The sequence below is a fragment of the Dermochelys coriacea genome, chromosome 2 (assembly GCF_009764565.3).
Source record: "Dermochelys coriacea isolate rDerCor1 chromosome 2, rDerCor1.pri.v4, whole genome shotgun sequence".
Classification (NCBI taxonomy): domain Eukaryota; kingdom Metazoa; phylum Chordata; order Testudines; family Dermochelyidae; genus Dermochelys; species Dermochelys coriacea.
The window spans coordinates 7,360,372-7,382,255 of NC_050069.1; the positions used below are offsets into that span (position 1 = coordinate 7,360,372).

Genomic DNA, 21,884 nt, shown 5'->3' on the forward strand with positions numbered 1-21,884 from the left:
AGGGCACGAGGAGCCAGGATGGGGGCCAGGATCGGGGCGAGGGCACGAGGAGCCAGGATCGGGGGCCAGGATCGGGACCAGGGCACGAGGAGCCAGGATGGGGGCCAGGATCGGGGCGAGGGCACGAGGAGCCAGGATCGGGGGCCAGGATCGGGACCAGGGCACGAGGAGCCAGGATGGGGGCCAGGATCGGGACCAGGGCACGAGGAGCCAGGATGGGGGCCAGGATCGGGGCGAGGGCACGAGGAGCCAGGATGGGGGCCAGGATCGGGACCAGGGCACGAGGAGCCAGGATCGGGGGCCAGGATCGGGGCCGGGACTCGAAGGAGGCGGGGGCTGAGGGGTGCGCCAGGCTCGGCCGGGGCTGGGCCTTGCCCCGGGGCGGCCCCCAGCGGAAGCCCCGCCCCTTCCTGCCCGCGCGCTGCTCGCTGGGAGGTGTAGTTGGCGAGGCGGCCTCCGCTGGGCGGGGCGGGGCGGTCGCGCGGGTCACGTGATGTTTGGGTTTTCCCCGGCGCTGCCCGCACAATTGCAGGTGAGCTGCGGGCGGCGGGGGGTGTCCGGCCTCGGGGCGGGGTCCCGCCTGCAGACGGGTGGCGGCGGATCTGTGGGGGCTCCCTGCAGAGAGAGCAGGGTGTGGGGGGGGGGTCGGGATCCTGGGCGTCCCCCTGGGGAGAGAACAATGGGGGTTGTGTGGGTCAGGGCCTGTGGGGTCCCCCTGGGGAGAGAAGGGGGGTGTGTATGGGGGGGTCAGGGCCTCCGGGGTCCCCCTGGGGAGAAAAGGGGGGGTGTGGGTTAGGGCCTCCGGGGTCCCCCTGGGGAGAAAAGGGGGGGTGTGGGTCAGGGCCTGTGGGGTCCCCCTGGGGAGAGAAGAGGGTGTGTATGTGGGGGTCAGGGCCTCCGGGGTCCCCCTGGGGAGAAAAGGGGGGGTGTGGGTCAGGGCCTCTGGGGTCCCCCTGGGGAGAGAAGGGGGGTGTATGTGTGGGTCAGGGCCTGCGGGGTCCCCCTGGGGAGAGAAGGGGGGTGTGTATGGGGGGGTCAGGGCCTCCGGGGTCCCCCTGGGGAGAAAAGGGGGTGTTGGGTTGGGGGCCTCCGGGGTCCCCCTGGGAGAAAAGGGGGGTGTGGGTCAGGGCCTGTGGGGTCCCCCTGGGGAGGGGGGGGTGGGGGGGGGGGTGGGGAGAGAAGAGGTTGTGTATGTGGGGTCAGGGCCGGGGGGTCGTCCCCTGGGGTAGAGAAGGGGGGTGTATGTGTGGGTCAGGGCTCAGTTGGTGCCCCCTGGGGAGAGAAGGGGTGTATGGGGGTCAGGGCCTGCGGGGTCACTGGGAGAGATAGGTGGGTGTGGGTCTGGTACCTCTGGGTCCCCCTGGGGAGAAGGAGGTGTATAGGTTGAGGACCTGGTGGGGCGTCCCCATGCAGAGAGAAGGGTGTGTGGCTGGAGGCCTGGGGTGGGGGATGTGTCCCCATGGTCGGAGAGGTATATGGATTGGGTCGTGGGCATGGTTGTCATTTCTCGTCTTTGCGGGCAGAATGCCTCATTGTTTTTAAGGGTATCTGTGTATTTCTCCAGTACCCGAGCCTGGTCTCTCTAGGGAGCCTTCTGCAGATGAGGAGGGTGCAGGTATTAGGGACCTGAGCTCCCTCTGGGACACCTGTCCAGTAGGAGAGTCTGGGGTCTGGTGCTTCCCTTCATCTTCCCCCTGTTGGTCCCCACGTAGTGAGGGGGAGAGACATGGCTCACTAGCTTGACCTTTGCAGACCCATTCATGTGCCTCCCCCTGAGGCATTTCACTGAGGGTGTGCGAATGAATACCAGCAGTTTGAGCTCTCCCATCTCTCTTGGGGGTGCCCCACAGGGAGTGGGAGGGGCATAGATGTCAGTTTTATCCATGTCTCCTCTTAGAGTGCTCCCTCCAGAGAACTGCCTGCAGATGTCACAGCTGAGCTCTCCTCTCAACTGCTCCTGGGGTGCATCTGCAGAGAGTGTGTCTTTTGCAAGGTGGCAGTTACCTGAACTCCCCTTCCCCTGTGTCCTTCCAGATCAGAGTGTTTCATGCATAGCAACCACAGGATTTTGTTTTCAAATGGCTCGGGGGAAACATACTCGTGGTACACCTAAGTAGATGGATACATTTTCCCCCTCTAGCTGGAAATGTCACTGTGAAGCTGTTTCCTAAGGCTTTTTTTAATGAAAACAGTGAAACTTGGATAATGCATAACCTCTCTGATATAGCAACCTTGGATGATAGTCAGTTCTGACCATTGTTAAATAAAAGGTTTTGCTCACTTATGTCACTTGTGGATATGATATGGTGATTGTTTTCTTGGTGACTACTATGTGGTATTACATGGCATGTTTTTAAAATGGCATTTATCACCTCTAGGAAGGTGTTACTAGCAACACCTCTATCAGAATCCAATAATGCAAGCAAAACTTCTTGCAACTTTTTTCAGATTTAGAAAGCATCACTTTCCACACAGCGCTTGAGTGATATAGAGCAGGGTTTTTCTGTATATTTTTAAATTTCCAAAGAGCTAAATGTCTTTATAAATGCACATGAAACTAGGTTCATAGTATAAATATCAACCAAAATCAAACATTTAAAGGGATGCTGTCAGGAAATTTAGGTCGAGCTGTGTCTTGGTTTATAAAGGTTTCAGAGTAGCAGCCGTGTTAGTCTGTATTCGCAAAAAGAAAAGGAGTACTTGTGGCACCTTAGAGACTAACAAATGTACTAGAGCATAAGCTTTATGCTGTAGCTCACAAAAGCTTATGCTCTAATACATTTGTTAGTCTCTAAGGTGCCACAAGTACTCCTTTTCTTTTTGGTTTATAAAATATATCAAAAATATTTTATGAAACCATTTTTACTGTTTCAGAATTACAAAAAACAACATCAACTGAAAATCAGTTGTTTGAATTTCAAATAGTCTCCTACAGTGTTTACAACCCAGTATTTGCACGTGCTTAACTTTAAGCATGTGACTATGTCACCACCTGCATGGGTAACGTTAAGTAGGGATGTAAATGTTTGTGTGATCAAGACAAAATGTTGAAAAGCAAGCTAGATTTTAAATGTCCCCCCGCCCCCGTTTCAACTAGTAGTGGTGACAAAGGTAAGACTCATCCTTTAAAAATATATTTACCCTGGTAGCGACCTTTTTAATTAAGCTGGTATTTTTCTTAGTCATGAGGGCAGTAAGGTATTGAGTGGCATATTATCCCTCTTGAGCTTTTTATTGGGTTGATTAATGATGACTCAGCCCCAGCCTACTCTCTGACTTTTAGTCTTGTAGCATTTCTCCTCTGCTCAGTGACTGACTCCAGCCTTGATGTCCTCTTTTTCATTTCCCACTCTTGGCTCTGGTTTCTTCAGTGATGACACCTACATGCAGAACGCCTTCCCTGTGCCTGCTAACCAAGCAATAAATGTCTCTCAGCATTCCCTCCTAAAAACTCAGTTCTTCCACGCCATCTACAAGCAGTGAGTTAATGTAAAGAAAACCCCAAATGTGGCTTTAATGGAAGCACAGAGACTTGTGCCCAGCGTAACTGCAACCAGGTGATCTTAGCACGGCTGTAACCCTGCAACCCTTGATGTTACACTCTTCAGTGTCATGTGTGAAATGAAATCGTAGGGCATAAGTCATCTTATTGGCTCTGCAAAGTGTGTAGCAAATTTTTGGGTGCTGTATAAATATTATGTACAATTTTGAGCTCTGAGTCTGCAAGCTGGTACTCTTGTGTTTAGGCAGATGCTACTGACTTAAGTAAAGCTATGTGTTAGTGTAAAAGTGTGTTCATGCAGAACAGTTTGCAGGATTGGGGCCCTATTTTACAGGAGGGTATCTGCTCTGGAATCGGCATTCTTAACAATGGGTGGTATCGCTGTAACAGAACCCATTGATAAATACTTGCAAAAACTTTAATCCAGGTTATGGGCTGTAAAGTTAGAGGCTGAATGGAGGATGATAGATCCATACTAGCATCTATATAGCATCCATTATTGCAGTCCCTATGTAGGCAAACTCCCACTGAAGTCATCACTGGGATTTTTTGTGTGGGTAGCAGTTGTAGAAATAGAGCCTGAAAAATGAGTCGCTTTAGAACACATACTTGCAGCATTCCTAGAGAGAGTTTTTTGTATGTATCTATGTTACCATAATGTGAAGTTTGCAAAATCAAGCTTTCAGAAGTTAAAAGATGCCAGACTTTATGCCCATGCTGCCTCATTTCTGCCCCTTTGTGTGTACGCATTATGATGGTTACTTACACAAGGTTTATTTTAAAGAAAAAGGCAAAACCAAATTCTGACAGCAGCAGTAGGCTGTTAACCTGTGTCATCAAGCTACTAGTGGAGGCTACCTAACACAATGAGAGAGTGTTAAGAATGCATGGGCATTGCTAAGAACGTAGATTTGGTAGATTCTTTCTGAGAGTGAGAGTAGCTAAATGCATCAGACTTGGGACTTCTGTATCAGAGATCTGTGTTCTGTTGCCAGTTTGTGTAATCTTTCAGTGGGGTACTAGGCCCTGCTCAGTTCTAAATGTTGTGCAGGGCACTAATTAACGGAGGTGAGTGTAGAACCCGTGGCTTCCTGATTCCCAGGCCAATGTACCCCAGCGGCCAGTGGGTATTGGCAGAAAGATCTATTTTGTGGTCCATCCAGTGGAGTACTTTGCATTTGTCCTTACTGAATTTCATCCTATTTACTTCAGACCATTTCTCCAGTTTGTCCAGCTCATTTTGAATGATAATCCTATCCTCTCTAAAGCACTTGCAACCCCTCCCAGCTTGGTATCATCTGCAAACTTTATAAGTGTACTCTCTATGCCATTATCTAAATCATTGATGAAGATATTGAATAGATTAAAAGAGAGAGAACTATAAAAATCTTTTTTTTTTAAATCCTTTCTGATCTTTGACTTTCTATGCTTCACTTAGCTTGGGAAGTGAACCTAGCTGAATCACTTCACTTGATTTCTCATGCATAGGGATTTGTCAGCAGGGGCATATGTAAATCTACAAACTTTTGACTGATTTAAAAAAATCATAGAATATTTCTTCTTATTTTGTGTGAAATTCACCCCAGTGCAGTGTGTCCACATGAGGCTCTTGGCACCACTTAAGTCGCAAATCTCTTAATTTAAGACTTTAATTTGCCTGGAGCTCTGATTTTACAATGAGTTCAGTATGGAGAGGCGCCTGTGGCAGTGGGAGCTCCAGGCAGGCACAGGAGACTATCTTCATCTAGTTTATATAGGATTAAGGTTTTAGTTGGTAAGGAGAGCATTGTGCAGCCATTCTGCATCAGGGTGAGTTTGGCTCATAAAGTTTCTGATCCAGAGTTGGGATTCACAGTTGCAGACCCATATGACTGCAGGACCCTACACAGGCTCTGGAAACTTCAATTATGTGTGGATTGTTTCGTTCAACTTGTGATTCAAGCACGTGTGTAAAGTTTAGCATGTGCTTAACTGCTTTTCAGAACTGAAGCCTTAATATTTGTGTCTAAACTATAATACTTGACAGTATCTGTTGTGACATTACATATTATCATTGTTCTCTCTAATTTTTTACATCCATGTACAGAATGAATTTTGTTATGTGCACCAATATGGAAGTGACGTGTGGTGGGGGCACGGTCAAGAGGTTCGGAGTGTGGGTGGGGGCTGGGGTAGAGGGTTGGGGTTTGGGGGAGTGAGGGCTCTGGCTGGGGGTGCAGGCTCTGGGATGGGGCCGGGGATGAGGGATTTGGGATGCAGGCTGCCCCGGGGCTGTGGCGGGGAGAGAAGACTCCCCCCAGCCCTTTCTTGCCACAGCAGTTTGGGGCTGCGTGAGAGTCGCCTCTCCCCAGTCATGGCAGCTCTGGCTGGGCTGGTCCGGGCCAGGGGAGAGGCTCCTCTCCATGGCCATGGCAGTTCCAGTGGGGCTGGGCCAGGCCATGGGAGGGGTGCCTCTCCCTGCCTGTGCGGCCATGTGGCTGCACAACTTACAGGGAATTTAGCATGTTATGCTACCTGTTTTCTCTTGTTGAATGTTTTCTTTTTAATATACGAAAATAGAAAATAAATGTTTAAAATGGTTAAGCTATTTATCTTGACATTGCAAAACAGAATATTCAGTATTGCTGGGATGGATTTGAAGATTAGAAATTGATGATTTTGCAGTGGCTACTTAATGATTATAACCAGCTCTTAGATCTCAGAGTATTGCAAAGGATGTCAATATCATTATCCCCATTTTACAGGTGGGGAAATGGAGGCACCGGGCAATGAAGTACCTTGATGAAGGTCATCCAGCAGATCAGTGGCAGAGCTGGGAGTTGCAGGTGTCCTGAATCCCAGTCTGATGCTCTGTCCATGAGGTCACACTGCTTCCCCACGTATTATCCCCTAATCATTATATAATAAGACCCCCCGAACACAATAGCTCTAACGAACATACAGCTATTTCCACCAAATTATCAGTAATTTTGGCATTTTAAAAACATTGCTATGCATTTTTAATTAACATTCTACTTCTGCTAAAGGGATCAATATAAGAATTGCACTTAACAGTTTTCTTTACCTGTATTGCTAATAATACCCAAGATTATAAAACTATAAAGAATTAAATACATCTGATTTACTTGTACTGTTTGCAGAGTGGAAGAGTGGGTTTCCCTTGTTTGCATGTTTCTTGTCCCTTTCTTATATAGTAAAACTAACAGTAAATTTCATCCTCTGGTTCTCGTGATCTGGCACGATGCTGTTGGGAAAGTTCAATGAAAGACAAAGAGCTGTTTTAAAAAAAAAAAAAAAAAAAATCCTCCTCTCTACATTCACTCTGATTTCCAGCCCGCTAGCTCGTAACAAATATTTTACTGACAATAAAATTGCATAGTCAAAGACAGGCTGAGGAAGTTGGAGTGTTTATTTACACATATTTGTGACTTTGTTTTGCAGGATTGGGGTCTGAATTGGTAAGGAGCACGTTTTTAAATCTACTGTACTTTGGTTGTGGTGGGGCTTATCCTCAGTAGCTATTAGTGTTGACTGCTCACTTGCTGTGCAATTTAATCAAAAGATTGCTGGGAAGGATATAAACTTTTATCCTTCAGGGCATGAGCATAGAATGATGGGGGTTAGGAAGAAACTTTTCCTATACACGGGTTACTCCATAACTTGTTCCTCCGGGGATTCTTGCACCTTCCACTGAAGCATCTAGAATTGGCAGTGGTCAGAGATAGGATATTAATATGAATCACTGCTTTGATCCAATATGACAGCTCCAGTGCAGTTAGGAAATGAATTGTATAGTTAAGCCTGGGAGGGATGCGTGCAAAATAAAACTACAAAGTTTATTCCAACTTCCTCTTGGGTGGGGTATCAAACTAAGGGCATTTTCACTACCGGGGTAAGTCCATATAAATTAAGCTACTCCAGCTACGTCAATAATGTAGCTAGAGTTGATGTAGCTTAGGTCGACTTAGTATCTTCAATGTGCTTCATTGATGGAAGGCGCTCTCCGGTCGACTTACCTTACTCTTCTCAGAGAGCTAGAGTACTGGAGTCGACCGGAGAGGCTCTGTCTTTGATTTGGCAGGTCTTCACTAGACCCACTAAATCGACCCTGCTAAATTGATTGCAGCAGCGTTGATCTCCCCGTAGCGAAGACCAGCCCTAAGGTTTGGTCTACGCTGCAGATGAATATCAGTATAATACATCGCTAGGAGTGTGACAAATCCACACCTCTGAGCAGGGATCCTGGAACAATTTTTGTAGTGGGGGCGCTGAGAGCCATTGCCCTGTATATAATGGAAACCACTTCAAGCAAGGGGTTGCTGCAGCACCCCTCCCTCCTCAGTTCCAGCACCTATGCCCCTGAGCAAAGTAATTATATAGACCTAACCTCGTATAGACAGCGTTGGGTCCGCATGAGAGTTTCTCCTGCCAACATAGCTACTGCCTCTCGGGGAGGTGGATTAAATAAGCCGATGGGAGAGCTCTCTCCTGTTGGCTTGGAGCATCTTCGTTAAAGTGCTAGAGCGGCACCATTGTACCAGTGCGGTGTTTAATGTGTAGATGTGCCCTAAGATGCAACATTTGTCGTATTGCAGAGCTGTATAGTCTTAAAAAATACGTGGATATGAAATGTCATGTTGTTTTAGTGCTTGTTGAGCAAATGCTTATGTGGGTATTTTTTGTCATGCTATCTTTATAAATTCTCAAAAGTGCAAATTAATTAGCTGTAAAGTGTTTTGTGCTCTTTACTGTGTAACATTTTCATTTTCTTTTACACTCATTCCCCACATTATTTAGGCCTGTATATGGCACAAGGCATGGCTCCACTACAAAGATTTTAAAAATCAGTTAGGCAACCCTAGAATATTAAGTTAGGGAAAACATAAATATAAGTCGTGCTCTGGAGTTCTGATACTTCAGAATTCAGACTCAGGGTTAGTTTACATACAGAAGTTGCATGCATGTAACTCAACTTGTGATGTTGCTGCATTGATTTAATTGAACTGATTCAGCAGCATTATACCTTTAGCTAAAATCAGTGCAATTTCTGTATTTACACCCGTTGCTTAGGACACAAGGAAAGATTAGAGAGCACAAGAGTGAAAATCCGTGGTTGAAAGCAAGGTAAAATAGGTGGATGTTGAAGAGGCGTGTGAAGACACTTGACATTGATGAAGAGGGATGTTTTGAACACAGGGAGTAGTGTGTATGTGTGTAATTACATGATCACATTATTTTTTTCCCTACGGGACACTGGCCTCATTCAGTGCTCAGGATGGATTGGGCGCACTAAATGAATAGTATTTTTGTTTTGTTTTCATTGTTCAATGTGTGGCCCTGGGCTTCTTTTACTGCACGCTCTTCAAACTCTGCTGTGAATATGGAATCATTAATTTCCTCATAAACTTATCTATGGCACTCATCCCTGTAGCATCTGAGTAGTTCACAAATGTTACACAAATTTATCTTTGCAGTACCTTTGTGAGGTAAAGCAGTGACGTTATTCCCAATTTACAGATGGGGAACTGAAATACAGAGACATCAATGTCAAATGCCAACTAATTTTGGGTGTCCAGTTTGTGGCATCTAGGACCTGACTTTTCACAGTCCTTTGCATTATGTAGCACTTTGTGTTTATGACACTCCCATTGACCACAGTTGGGAGTACTCTGCGCTTCAGCAAACCAGACGTGAGTGGAGTAAATTGGGCACCCAGAAAATGAAGAACATGCAATCAGGGATTGCCTATGAACATTTTGATTTGACTTGCGCAGCATCACACAGGAGCTCTGTGGCAGAAGCAGAGATGGAATCCAGTTCTCCAGGTTTCAGAGTAGCAGCCGTGTTAGTCTGTATTCGCAAAAAGAAAAGGAGTACTTGTGGCACCTTGGAGACTAACAAATTTATTAGAGCATAAGCGTTCGTGAGCTACAGCTCACTTCATCGGATGCATTTGGTGGAAAAAACAGGAGAGATTTATATACACACACACACACACACACACACACACACACAGAGAACATGAAACAATGGGTTTATCATACACACTGTAAGGAGAGTGATCACTTAAGATAAGCCATCACCAACAGCAGGGGGGGGAAAGGAGGAAAACCTTTCATGGTGACAAGCAGGTAGGCTAATTCCAGCATTTAACAAGAATATCAGAGGAACAGTGGGGGGTGGGGTGGGAGGGAGAAATACCATGGGGAAATAGTTTTACTTTGTGTAATGACTCATCCATTCCCAGTCTCTATTCAAGCCTAAGTTAATTGTATCCAGTTTGCAAATTAATTCCAATTCAGCAGTCTCTCGTTCGAGTCTGTTTTTGAAGCTTTTTTGTTGAAGGATAGCCACTCTTAGGTCTGTGATCGAGTGACCAGAGAGATTGAAGTGTTCTCCAACTGGTTTTTGAATGTTATAATTCTTGATGTCTGATTTGTGTCCATTCATTCTTTTACGTAGAGACTGTCCAGTTTGGCCAATGTACATGGCAGAGGGGCATTGCTGGCACATAATGGCATATATCACATTGGTAGATGCGCAGGTGAACGAGCCTCTGATAGTGTGGCTGATGTGATTAGGCCCTATGATGGTATCCCCTGAATAGATATGTGGACAGAGTTGGCAACGGGCTTTGTTGCAAAGATAGGTTCCTGGGTTAGTGGTTCTGTTGTGTGGTGTGTGGTTGCTGGTGAGTATTTGCTTCAGATTGGGGGGCTGTCTGTAAGCAAGGACTGATCTGTCTCCCAAGATCTGAGAGAGCGATGGCTCGTCCTTCAGGATAGGTTGTAGATCCTTGATGATGCGTTGGAGAGGTTTTAGTTGGGGGCTGAAGGTGATGGCTAGTGGCGTTCTGTTGTTTTCTTTGTTGGGCCTGTCCTGTAGTAGGTGACTTCTGGGTACTCTTCTGGCTCTGTCAATCTGTTTCTTCACTTCAGCAGGTGGGTATTGTAGTTGTAGGAATGCATGATAGAGATCTTGTAGGTGTTTGTCTCTGTCTGAGGGGTTGGAGCAAATGCGGTTATATCGTAGCGCTTGGCTGTAGACAATGGATCGAGTGGTATGATCTGGATGAAAGCTAGAGGCATGTAGGTAGGAATAGCGGTCAGTAGGTTTCCGATATAGGGTGGTGTTTATGTGACCATCGCTTATTAGCACCGTAGTGTCCAGGAAGTGGATCTCTTGTGTGGACTGATCCAGGCTGAGGTTGATGGTGGGATGGAAATTGTTGAAATCATGGTGGAATTCCTCAAGAGCTTCTTTTCCATGGGTCCAGATGATGAAGATGTCATCAGTGTAGCGCAAGTAGAGTAGGGGCATTAGGGGACGAGAGCTGAGAAAGCGTTGTTCTAAGTCAGCCATAAAAATGTTGGCATACTGTGGGGCCATGCAGGTACCCGTCGCAGTGCCGCTGATTTGAAGGTATACATTGTCACCAAATGTGAAATAGTTATGGGTCAGGACAAAGTCACAAAGTTCTGCCACCAGGTTAGCCGTGACAGTATCGGGGATACTGTTCCTGACGGCTTGTAGTCCATCTCTGTGTGGAGTGCTGGTGTAGAGGCTTCTACATCCATAGTGGCTAGGATGGTGTTTTGAGGAAGATCACCAATGGACTGTAGTTTCCTCAGGAAATCGGTGGTGTCTCGAAGATAGCTGGGAGTGCTGGTAACGAAGGGCCTGAGGAGGGAGTCTACATAGCCAGACAATCCTGCTGTCAGGGTGCCAATGCCTGAGATGATGGGGCGTCCAGGATTTCCAGGTTTATGGATCTTGGGTAGCAGATAGAATACCCCAGGTCGGGGCTCCAGGGTTGTGTCTGTGCGGATTTGTTCTTGTGCTTTTTCAGGGAGTTTCTTGAGCAAATGCTGTAGTTTCTTTTGGTAACTCTCAGTGGGATCAGAGGGTAATGGCTTGTAGAAAGTGGTGTTGGAGAGCTGCCTAGTAGCCTCTTGTTCATATTCCGACCTATTCATGATGACGACAGCACCTCCTTTGTCAGCCTTTTTGATTATGATGTCAGAGTTGTTTCTGAGGCTATGGATGGCATTGTGTTCTGCATGGCTGAGGTTATGGGGTAAGCGATGCTGCTTTTCCACAATTTCAGCTCGTGCACGTTGGCGGAAGCAGTCTATGTAGAAATCCAGGCTGCTGTTTCGACCTTCAGGAGGAGTCCACCCAGAATCCTTCTTTTTGTAGTGTTGGCAGGAAGGTCTCTGTGGGTTAATATGTTGGTCAGAGGTGTGTTGGAAATATTCCTTGAGTCTGAGACGTCGAAAATAGGATTCTAGGTCACCACAGAACTGTATCATGTTCGTGGGGGTGGAGGGGCAAAAGGAGAGGCCCCGAGATAGGACAGATTCTTCTGCTGGGCTAAGAGTATAGTTGGATAGATTAACAATATTGCTGGGTGGATTACGGGAACCATTGTTGTGGCCCCTTGTGGCATATAGTAGTTTCCTTTTTCTTTTGTAGAGAATCAAAGTGTGTTTTGTAAATGGCTTGTCTAGTTTTTGTAAAGTCCAGCCACGAGGAAGTTTGTGTGGAAGGTTGGTTCTTTATGAGAGTATCCAGTTTTGAGAGCTCATTCTTAATCTTTCCCTGTTTGCTGTAGAGGATGTTGATCAGGTGGTTCCGCAGTTTCCTTGAGAGTGTGTGGCACAAGCTGTCAGCATAGTCTGTGTGGTATGTAGATTGTAATGGATTTTTTACCTTCAGTCCTTTCGGTATGATGTCCATCTGTTTGCATTTGGAGAGGAAGATGATGTCTGTCTGTATCCGTGCGAGTTTTTTCATGAAGTTGACAGATTTCCACTCTATACGGCTAAATTCAGTGCCTTGCATAATCACAGGTTTCAGAGTAGCAGCCGTGTTAGTCTGTATTCGCAAAAAGAAAAGGAGTACTTGTGGCACCTTAGAGGCTAACAAATTTATTAGAGCATAAGCTTTCGTGAGCTACAGCTCACTTCATCGGATGCATTTAGTGGAAAAAACAGAGGAGAGATTTATATACACACACACAGAGAACATGAAACAATGGGTTTATCATACACACTGTATTGAGAGTGATCACTTAAGATAAGCCATCACCAACAGCAGGGGGGGGAAAGGAGGAAAACCTTTCATGGTGTCAAGCAGGTAGGCTAATTCCAGCAGTTAACAAGATCAACTGCCTTAACCATGAGATTATCCTTTTCTCTTGCAGCAATCCCCTGCATCATTCAGTACACACCTTTTAACTTCCGCAATAAATGCGGCAGGGGTCATACAAATAGTTTCCTTCGTTACACAGCCCTGATTCATCCCTAGAGCAGGTCTGTCCTGTAGAAAAAATACTGTTAGATAGGGGTTTGTCTCTTCTGTGCGCTCAATCTCCCAGCTCTGTTCCTATGCCCTGGGCCACATTGACCCTGGCTTCTGGGAGGAGCAACTGCAGGGAGTGTCATGCTCAGCTGGGATTTGGAGCAAGTTCTTTGCAGACAGAATCATTTGAGAATTTAGCTGCTGAGCTCTAGCAAGTTTCTATTCAGTATGTGCAAACTGAGATTTTTAGAGGCTCATAACTTTGACAAATTTGGGTTGATTTTCATGCATATGGCAAAAGGCACAATCCTGACACCAGGGCAAATCCTTGCTCCAAAGCATGGAGGTGCTAAAATTTAGCAAAACAGCTGTAAGAATAATTTAAAATGGGCAAACAATACAGAATCATAGGGTTAAAAGGGACTGCAAGGATCATATATTTTCCCCCACCTCATTCTGAGAAACAGCTGAATCATTTTTGTTGCAACTGTCCGGAACAGTTCAGCCCGAGACAGACATCTAAGTTCCAACATGGAAAATTTCAGCATGAATGGTTAAGGTTTGGCCAAGTTATAAGCAACTGAAAAGAAGGTCTTTACTCGGAAGTGTTGGGCAACCTTCATTCTAGGTGTTGCTACCTGTATCTCTTATGATATGGTAACTAAATTGCTGTGGATCTGTTTCTATATAGTTTAAGGTGAATAGGCATATCCTATTAAAAATTTGAAAGAGCTCATGGACCAGGGATCGGCAACCTTTGGCATGCGGCCCTCCAGGGTAAGCACCCTGCTGGGCCAGGCCAGTTTGTTTACCTGCTGCGTCTGCAGGTTCGGCCGATCACAGCTCCCACTGGCCGCGGTTCACCGCTGCAGGCCAGTGGGGGCCGCAGGATGTGCTGGCTGCCGCTTCCCGCAGCCCCCATTGGCCTAGAGCAGCGAACCAAGGGGATTTACCCTGGCGGGCTGCGTACCAAAGGTTGCCAATCCCTGTCCTAGATCATCCATACCGTCTGTCTACAAGCTCAGAGCTCCTGATGGAGAAAACTTCAGATACTGCACTTGGTTCTAGCCAAAAGGCTTTTGTTGTGCAATTTGTTTTATATTTAAATCTTGTGCTAAAGACATTTTTTTTTAAAAAAAGGCACTGCCGTGTATCTGTTTAGTAATGGGAAAGTTAGATGAGACTCCGCAAGAACCTAATAGAACTGTGCTGACTCACTGGTTAACATCTTATTTAATAAAATGCTGTGCATGACTGATTTTCTTAGCTTGCTATTTATTGCTCTTTCATCTGCCTTGAAATGGGAACTACAGACGCTGATCAATTGAGTTTGTATAATTTTATTGTGGCTTTTGTAAGTACAGTACTTCTCTGCTAAAATGTGCATTTGTCACTTTCTGTAGTGGTACCTTTAGTGAATACCTCTCTCCTTCCCTTATTTCAGTTGCATCAGTCATTTTATCTCTCTACAGTGGTCAAAGTATACCAGTGCTGTCCCATGTGTGGATTATTTGGCAGTATTAGGAGATCCTCCATTTAAGGTGCTAACCTAAAAAGCATTGTGTGAAGGTTTTTTGCTGCAGACCTTTGTTAATGGTAATCAAAGTGAACTTTTTATGGTAGTTACTGTAACAGGCCTATGTGAAATCTGGATCTGGAGAGTTAAGTAGATGATATCACTAATTAGCAAAAAAATTACATTGTCTGATATGCAACCTTACAGGTGCTGTGCAGCGTTATAGCTTAGAACAATTTCTTCCTTCACTGTGTTTCTTAGCATCTTAAATGTAGCTTGCAAACTGTGTTCTTTGAGCAGGCATTTTATGTCTGTGGCTGTTCATACAGTGACACAACCTAACGAAGTAGCTGTTGTTTACTAGTAGACCTGGGTGAACGTTGATAATTTTTTCACAAAAAATGTTAATTTTTGACCAGTTCTATTTATTTTATTTTATTTGTGACCTCAATCTTCTAGGGCTTATTGGTGCTTTTGCCTGAGCTATGCGTATAAACATATTACTAAATGAGTGGCAGTGGCTTTTGCATGATTCCTAAGCATTGTGGGGATTTCCTTAATGCCACCAGTGTTTGGGGTCAGATCTTCAGCGGATGTCATTGTCATTGACACCTGCTGAAGATCTGCCTCTTTAAGAAATCCCTTCTCCGTTGAACTTGCTTTTGTTAAAAGCATGCTGCCCCATCTGACCCATGCACATTTGTAGTTGTAGGAATGGAACATTGTCCTAAGAGCCAGTAAGTTCATAAATACACCCTGCCAAGTCTGGGCATGTCCAGTTTCTTGGCTTGTGTGTCAGTATTGCTTCAGATGGATGGATGAGTTTCAGAAGGTCTGGGGTTCGGTGTTCATTCTGTTGAAGTATGTGGGGATGGAGTAATGGGTGGTTGACTAGCAATAGTGAAGTTTGCAGTTAGAATTATCGGTTCGTTGAGCTCAGTGCTGGAATATCGGTGGGTATTGTCGCTCAGTTCTGAAGTGAATCAGCAGAACTGTTAACGGGGAAGCATGCACAGATCTGCCAGTGCTATATGGCCTTTATTGAAGTTCTCTTACAAGCAATAAAGTCATTCACAATTTTAGTGGTGGTGAAAAATCAAGTCATTTTAGTGGGAGCTTTTTTTTTCCCTAATGACAACCAAGGTCAAAATATTAAAACTTTGATACTGAAAATGATATTTAAGCAGCCAGATATATGTGGTGCTGATTTTCAGTGTGCAGAGAACCTGCAACTTCCATTACATATAAATGCCTGACTGAAATTAAGTGCCAAACTTTTGGTATCCAAATTTGAAAATGCTGGCCTCAGGCTTTTCACTACTCTGCTTCGAAAAAACTACCGTTTCTTCAAAATAAAGTACTGATCATGCAACACAGTGAATTTCATGGCTCATTTACTATAACTCATTCTCATCCTAGCCAAATGTCAAAACTGGGATCCATTGAAATGAATCTTATTGAATGGTATAGAAAGTATTGTGATATTATAATAAGACAGGATGCTCGACTCTGAATTTCCCTTCTATGGTACAGGGATGTATGACAAATCTGTCCAGATGCTATCTTTTTCCCCTGGTTTCTAGCATGAATGAAAAACCAGGGTGAACGTGAAGAATTCCCTCCACTGACAGTATATAATACTCAGCTGAACTATCACGTGAGCATCAGGTAGATGGAATCTTCCCTGCAGTAGAAGTGCAGAAAAGATTCAATTTTCTCTTGTTAGCTTCCCATGTACATCCATGCATTTCAATCACAAATGTTCTCATTTCCACCTAGAGATACATTTTCTCCTTTCCTCTTTTGTTGCTCTGGCCTGGATTTGTTCTCCTTCCCTGTGATGGCTTCCTTTAATATCTAAGTGTGGGAGAAATCTCCATAGCATCTTCCACAACCTGCCCCATTTCTCACCTACTTCCCCAACCAGGGTATTTTCTCCTCCATTCTTATTCATTTCCCTTTCTCACAGTTCATTTTCTATACTCTTTGTATTATTATTAATAACTTGTATTGTGGTAGTGCTTAGGAGCCCCAGTAGTGGACCAGGATACAGCCCTGTTGTGCTAGGTACTGTACAAACACAGAACAAAGAGACGGCCCCTACCTGGAAGAGCTTACAATCTAAGGCCTGGTCTACACTAGGGGGGAGGATTGATCTAAGTTACACAACTTCAGCTGGGTGAATAGCATAGCTAAAGTCAGCGTACTTAGATCTACTTACCATTGTGTCTTCATTGCAGTAAGTTGACTGCTGATGCTATCCTGTTGACTCTGCCTGCACCTCTCGCTCCGGTGGAGTACCGAAGTTGACGGAGAGCACTTAGTGGTCGATTTATCGCGTTTTCACTAGATGTGATAAATCGACCTCTTCTGGATCGATCGCTCCGGAGGTAAGTGTAGACATGCCCTAAGTATCTCCTTGGTTACCCACCTGTCGTCACCATCAGTGTCATAAAGGGTAGCATGCGGAAAACACAAGCTAAAGCTTTTCTTATCTAAATGGAGCTTTTCTTCTCCCTAATGCTCAAAGCTTTAACGTCCTTCCTCCTTTGGCCCATCTGACAACCGCTGGGGCTTCTTCTTACTGGTCCTTCAGTGACTGAAAATCTGTATGACACCTGTAGCCCTGCCCAGTGGGGCCTTTTTCTGCCAAATGCATTTGACCTACTCTGCCTTCAGCTATAGGGGAAGAGGGGAAGTGGAAAAAGCATCCTTACCAGAGGTAAATCACATGCTTATTCAGCAAGATCAAGGTATGACAGCTTATTGTGGAGCTTGTGCTAGCTTGACTCGGAACAATACGTCTAATTGTTGGAGTGTATACTGCAGCTTTGGAGGCAGGGCGAGTAATGCATTTGTCCATTCATTTGTGCTTTTTAAATGCTTGGCTGACTCCACGTACACCACCCTTCATTCCTTTCCTTCCTTGACCTGTACTCAAATACATAGAGAGCAAATCTCAAAGGGCAGCCCAAGCATTGCAAAAAGACTATTGGGCATATGTTCTGACTTCACTGAAAGCTGTTCTTTTCCTTCCTTTTGTAACTAGCAGCACTGCCTTAGAGAGACAGCCCCTTTCTCTGCACTGCATCTCAACACTCGAGGTTAAAATGGGAAGCTACAGTTATTTTCGGCCCTCTCTGTCCCGGATTTCCAGGGCCTTTCAGACCCAGGCTCCATTTCCTCTGCTTTACAGTGTCAGATCTCGTCATCCCACATTGTGGCCACTGTGCTTCTGGTCTGCATGGGAATGTCCTTGAAGCATGTTCAGAAAGGGGCTTATTGTTGAGTGAGGATCATCATCAAAGCTTATTGCTCCAAACCCGCAGCCAAGATCTGGGTGTGATCACTTATCTCAAATAGCTCCTTGGGAGTACAGGAGGTTGATGGAGGGTGCTGCATCAGGCAGCATTCAAGGGCTCGCTTGCCTAGGTTCTCCGCATTCACATTTGGGGTCATTCCTCAGCTTCCACTTGGTCATATCGTCACCAGTCTTTGCCACCCTAGCTCGATTTAGAGTACACTATTGTTTTCATTCGAGGTCAGTGTGTGGAGGGAGTTGTTCTGTAGCAACCAGGTTCTCTGAGACCGCAATAGAAGGCATAGACTTTGAGTGAGGAGACTCTCCCTAGCGGCTCAGCATGCTACCACTCCGTCGCTTGCCTGCTTGGCTATTGTATCTGGTCTCCTGCATGGCAGTGTGTACAGTGCTATGTGAACTAGGCAGGAGTGACCACTGACTCCCTGGTTGGGTAGCTGGGCTGTGACCCTTGGCTCCCCACACTGTGTTTGATAAATAACTCTGCATTATGGGTGTCGTTCCCTGGGCCCATTCACATCTTGCCAAAAATAATTACTCTCTTGGAGAACAGAGTTTACTGATAAGAGAAGCAGAGAAAAGTGCAAGTCATCTGCAGTTCAGACTCTTCGGAGTCCCTCGTTAGGGCAGCAAGGGGTGAGTCTACACTTCAGTGTAAGCTCAGGGTTTGTAGAACTCAAGTTAGCAGACCTGGGTTTGTTAACTTAGGGCTTCAGCATTTACACTCGTTTGTAACCTCAGGTTAGGAATTGTTGAATCTGCACTGCATTGTGTGGGCCCAAGTCCAACCACCATTATCCCAGACTTCCTAGCAACCTAGGAAAAGGAGAAAGTGTGTTTAAGTTCGGGAGTGTCTGAAGGTTTGCCTCTGCACCCACAGGGCCTAGGCAGCGGGACAATGAGTTTGAGCTCTCATGATTTGGGGTACTAGGCAGCAGTTCTGTGCCCTGAGAGTAGGCCTAGACGCATACTTGAGAGTGGTTGGACTCCGTTCAGGCTCTGTTAACTTAAACCACTCTGGAATTCCCCTCATAGCAGTCTGGTGCGTGGCTCAGAAGGGAGTGCCCTGACAGATCTGAGACACCATAGTCTGGCCATCCAAGGACCACTGAGCCATCTGGTACTGATGGCTCCCTCCCTAGTCCGGCTGTCAGAGCACCTTGGATCCTTCTGGTTCTGGTGGTTCCATCCATAGTCCAAACATCCAAGCACCACGGAACTGTCTGGTTCCATCTATAGTCCGGCCACCCACCTGCCATTCTCGACTTCTGAAGCATCTTGTAATTCCTTCCTCTCCCCAGTGAAAGGTTCCTCACCAAAACATTCTCCTTGCGTCTATAATAGCAGGCAAGAGAAGAAAATGATGTTATCACTTACGTTGTATATAACACTGCTCATTTTCAAAGCACTTTACAGTCTATACAGCCTCCATGAGAAATAGTAGGTATTACTCCCATTTTTACAGATGGGGGAAACTGAGGCTGGTTTATATATGGCTGTAGAAGGGGTCAGTGAAGAACTGGGATTACATCACTATTTTCTGGTCCCCAGTCCAGTGCACAGATCAGCCTACACCCATGGTGTAGCATTATAACACTAGGTTTTCTCTTCAATGAAACTTTAGTATGTAAATTATTTTCAGAAGAAACCTTAAGGTGGTTTTGGCACTGCATGTAGAACATCAGAGCAGTATGTTTGAATAAATATTTAAGCCAGGGATTTCATCCAGAGGGTGAAAGGGGCGTGTTTATGCTAAAACTTTCCTTTCTACATTGAATTGTTGTTGTGCTAACGGACTGAAATGTATGCACCTTTGGAAAATATTAGATTAGCACTGGCAAAACGGAGATTAAATTACATTTTGTAACTCTGGGTTTTGAGGGCTGCAGAAGCACTAAACTCTAGTTGCCTTTCATTTGTAAATGATTATTGAGCCTTGGCCAGGGAAGAGTTTTCTAGTGGCTACCGGAAGGGATGAGGAGTCCAGAGATCTGGGTTGTATTTTCCGCTCTGCCACTGACTTGCTATGTGAGCCTTTGCAAGTCACTTCAACTCTGCTTCAAATTCTCAGGTTGCTAATGGATATAATTTACTAAAGGTGTGTGAGGTGGGGAAGCTTAAGTGTTTGTGCAGTGTGTTGAAACCTTTGAATGGAAAGTGCTACACAAATATAAATTGTGTTGTTTGATTTTATTCATTGCCAATTTCATGATGGTACCACTGGAGAGGGAGGCAAATAAGTTAAAAAGTTTGAGGGGGAGGGGGAGAAGGGCAGTACTTTTGAAGTCCTGAATCATGATTGTGGTAACTGTTTCTTCTGGGCATCAACATTTAGAAAGTGAAGAAGTTCTAGGCTAGTGAAATGCCCGAAGTTTATTTCTAGTGTCAGCAGGTTCCACTTCTTTGAAAAGGCCATTCAAAACCTAGCTGTATTCCTCCTCCTCCAGCCAGTGAGCTATGTGAGTGTAAAATAAAGGTAATCAAATATCGGTAATCAAATATCATGTTTCATGGTTTAAATTGATGACTGCCGGAGTCAGGAAGGAATCTTTATTCCTCCTGCTAATGCACACCATTGGACATTTGGCCAGATATCGTCTACTAAAGCATTTGGGATTGGGCCACTGCTAATCTTGATGAACCAACAATTGGGTATGTTATGGCAAGTGCTACATTGACCTATTTGCCAGACCTGCTGTATTAGCATTCCTTTCTATCTTGCCTGACTTTTTGTTTAGTACCCAAGGCCTTACTTAACTTGCGATATTGCAGAAATTGCAGGTTCCGCAATATTAATTTTCCACTGTAGTTTTGACAGCGGGGGCTCTGGCATGCACGGGGCTGGCAGCGGGAGCCCTGGCTGCTCCAAGGCTGAGAGCGAGAGCCCCTGTGGTCAGCCCCGGGCCGCTGCTCTCAGCCCCAGGGGGCTGACGGTGGAAAATCACGGAAAAGTAATAATGAATTTTATTACTGCAAATAGTAAGGTCCATTATCCCTTTTCTGCAATTTTCTATCGCTTGTCCGCACCTCAGCCGTGAGTTTTTGACAATCATCCCGTGATTCAAGTAGGGCCTTATCAGTGTCCCCACTTGCTCTTATTTTTTGCCTTTTTTAAAAACCTTTTCTTAGCTTTAGCAGCTCTGCAGATTTATGAATAGTGCAATTAAAAATTAAGTCATACACAGTATTGATGGGTGGGTTGAGGAAACCCCAGATTTCCACACTAAAGTGTAAATGTTTCACAGGGGCAGAATAGAAAATGTAACCACGTGTATTGCACTTTGTGTGTCTGGTAGTGGCGGATTCTACTTCAGCAGACATTGGCTGGAAGGAATTGATTGAGGTTTGTTTGTTCAGCAACACAGTTACCCTTTCCAGGGGATAAGCATGCTGCCTCTGCACTGCTTATAACCCAAGCAGACTGTCCAGAATGGTCTTGAACTTGAAGCAGGGGAATGTGCTACACTTGTTTGTTTAACTAAGGTTAACCATGAGCCAGATTTGTCTGCTATTGGTTATCAGCAATAGTAATGTGCCAGGTGGAGGGATGGGAGGGCCTACAGCTATGATGTTACATTTTATATTCCTCATCCTACAATGTGCTTTAATTAACGTGGAGTCTTTGGATATTTAGCCTACATTGTCAGGGGGAAATCTTTTCAGCTCTGTCAAGTTACATGTCAATGGCTTTTTAACTATATACTCTCAAGTGCTACTTCATTTCTTTTTCTAATTGTCCATTTGCAGCATCTTCCTAGAAGTTTTAAAAATTGTAATTGAAGGGCTGATGTTGCAATGTATACTCAGACTCCTGAATTCCCACTCAGTTCAATTCTAATGTTGTTCCTTCGTGCTTTGCCTGCAGGGCTGGACCTGTGTAGCATCTTTCATCAAAGAATCTCATAGCCCTTAATTAACCCTCATAACCCCTGTTTTAAAAGTGAGAAAACTGAGAGATTGAGAGGTTAACTGACTTGCTTAAGGTCACCCAACCAGTCAATGGTTGAAGTGGGAATAGGACCAGGAGCCTTGAATTTCACTTTGCTTGCTTTGACTTCCAGTAGAGGATAACACATTGTAAATCTTTAAAGAAAATCTTTTTTTTTTGTTTTTAACAGAATTGTCCTTACCTGTGTAATTAATAAGACTTATATTATGATGCTTGACTATTTTGAAAATCTAATTTTTCCCCAGAAGTGCTGTTCACTGTTTGCTTTTCTCTTATCTTGGGTAATGATGAGTCA

General features: G+C 45.1%; 1 protein-coding gene across 9 annotated transcripts in view; it reads left to right on the plus strand.

Annotated features, from left to right (window-relative positions):
• Positions 1-413: 413 nt before the first annotated feature.
• Positions 414-21,884, plus strand: part of TSNARE1 (t-SNARE domain containing 1) — a 688,236-nt gene continuing 666,765 nt past the window's right edge. For 5 of the 9 annotated variants that reach the window (XM_043507269.1, XM_043507264.1, XM_043507267.1 and 2 more), the window contains exon 1: positions 414-532. The gene's annotated coding sequence lies outside the window, so the exon portion shown is untranslated. Of the gene's footprint in view, positions 533-16,521; positions 16,712-21,884 lie in introns of those variants that run through there. The other 4 variants (XM_043507259.1, XM_038393464.2, XM_043507256.1 and 1 more) reach the window with 4 other exon arrangements.